Here is a 2325-nt window from a genome sequence, read left to right as displayed (position 1 = left end):
TCTAGTCTGCTTTTAATACTTTCAAGGGAGATTTTGACTTCTTGTATTATAGACTTCATCTCTAGCAGTTCCGTTTGAGTCTTTTGTAAAGTGTGTAATTCCTCTTTTAGATCTTGCAAGAATTTCCTCATCTCCTGGAACTCGTCAACTTCTTTCTCCTTTTTTCTTTAGCAGTTCATTATCTCTCTTTTCTTCCATCTCTGTTAGCTTCAATATTATGAATGCTCTAAATTCCTTCTCAGACATTTCCGTGATTTTTACTGAACTGCTTGTAGATGAAGAAGAGTTACTCTTTTACCTTGGGGGAGAGGTATGTTCTTATTTTCCCATATTTCTCGTGATCTGGCGGTGATTTCTTGTCATCTGATGGATGTTGTGTTTCTTTCAAATTCTTGAAGTTCAGCCTGAATGTTCAGGAGGAAGCAGGCAGAAGTGATCTAGAATCTCTTTGCCATTCTGTTGTGATCGCTGGTGCAGCAGATTCAGTACATATTGGGGAATATTTTAACCCTATTAGTATTTGGATGTTTAGCTACAGTGCTCTTAGATCTGTCTAAAAACACATGGAATGGATATTGGAGGGTGGAGAGACAAGAAAAAGGAAAATGAAAAAGAGAGAAACATCAACAAAAAGAGAAAAAAAAATGTAATTACTGTTCTTTTTTTAAAAAAAATCACAAAATAGAAAACCGTGTGGCGTGCAATCTAGTTCACTGGAGCCATGTGGAACCTTCTTCTGAAGACCAGGCTTCTTCTGCCTGGGTGGGAGGACCAGAGAGATAATTAACAATATAAAAGGTGGAGCTGAGAGCCAGAGAAAAACTGCACCTTTAAAAAAAAAGTGTAAAAAGGAAAAATTAAAAAAAAAAAAAAAAAGGAAGACAGAAGCAGGGAGTGACAGGAACCGAGACACAGAAACAGAGATAGAAGGCTGGGGGTGCAGGGGGGTAGAGGGGAGGCTCCCTACTGCTAGCTCGTTTGCTGGAGGCTGAATCATCAATAGAAAATCTTTATTCCCTGAAAAATCTAGTTTGCTGGAGCCATGTAGAACCTTCCTATAGTCACTGTTTCTAAAAGTTAATTTTATTGGGACCAGCAGTTAGCATAATGGCTATGTTGCTGGACTCCTATGCAGTTGACCACGGTTCGAGTCCCAGACCCAGTGGCTTAAACTCACGCTGGGTGTGTGTGCGTCCCAAAATCCCGAGAGGAGGTTGGAAGAGAAGGGATTGCGGCATGGCCATCCCTCCCGGGGGTGGGGGAGTGATTTCTCGCTTTCTGTCCCTCTCTGTCTTTCTGGTGAGCGCATGTGCCCTATAGCAAAAACCTCTCCAAAAAGAAAAATAAAAAGTTCCAGATCCTTCTGCCTGTTAAAAAAATACTGACCTGGAAATTATATACTTCTTGAGGGGATTGCTCTTTCCATTCAAATCTTCTCACATAACTGTCTGCCTGCCCTTTCAATCCACAAAAGAAAAAAACCTTCATCTTTACTACTGTCATCATGTTGTTTCAAGACTTTCTTTCCTTTATATTTTACTTTTTTGATATTTTGAAATATAACTGGAAGTCAGAAAATAGAGATCTGCACACCGAAAGTGGGAGCACCAAGATCTGCATTCCACTGGGATTTGTGGCACACATGCACATGCGCCCAGCATGTTTTTCAAGGGGTTGAGACTGGAATAGGAGCAATGTTTGGCCGTATGAAATTCAGCTCCCTTAGTCACTGCACTAAGGGAATAGCTGTAGAGTGAGTTTTTATTTGAAAATGATGATTGTTTATCATTCAAGACATGAAGAATTTAAGTTATAATCAGAGCACTTTTTAAAAAGAGAACAATAGAGGTCAGCAGATGGCATGGTGATTAAAGCACTGGACACTCCCACGTGCCTGACTATGGTTCATGTCCTGGACCAGGTGGCTTGCTTTCTCAATTTCCCTCTCTGCATCTCTCTCTCTCTCTCTGGTTACATAAAAATAGATGAATGACTAAATAAAATTAAGTAAATAATTCTTTAAAAAACCAATGAAATATGCAGTGTAATTTGGGAAGATTTCTAATCAGAATTTTAAATGAGCAAACAGCCATCATTTCAGGAGGATTCCTGATAGCTGAGATTTTCTTTTCTTTTCTTTTTTATCTTTCATCCTATTGCACTGTTTTAGAGTATGAGAATCATATCTCATTGGAAGGTGCTTTCTCTCTCTCCCTCTCTTTCTCTTGTATTTCACTTAACTGTATTCAAGTATCTGGAAAAAAAGGACCAAAAACAAGAGAGAAGAGTAATGAAAACAAAGAAAAAGATATGGCTATTTCATCA

Source organism: Tupaia chinensis, unplaced genomic scaffold (assembly GCF_000334495.1).
Source record: "Tupaia chinensis unplaced genomic scaffold, TupChi_1.0 Scaffold000563_1, whole genome shotgun sequence".
Taxonomy (NCBI): Eukaryota; Metazoa; Chordata; class Mammalia; order Scandentia; family Tupaiidae; genus Tupaia; species Tupaia belangeri.
Note: the sequence above shows the minus strand (reverse complement) of the source record.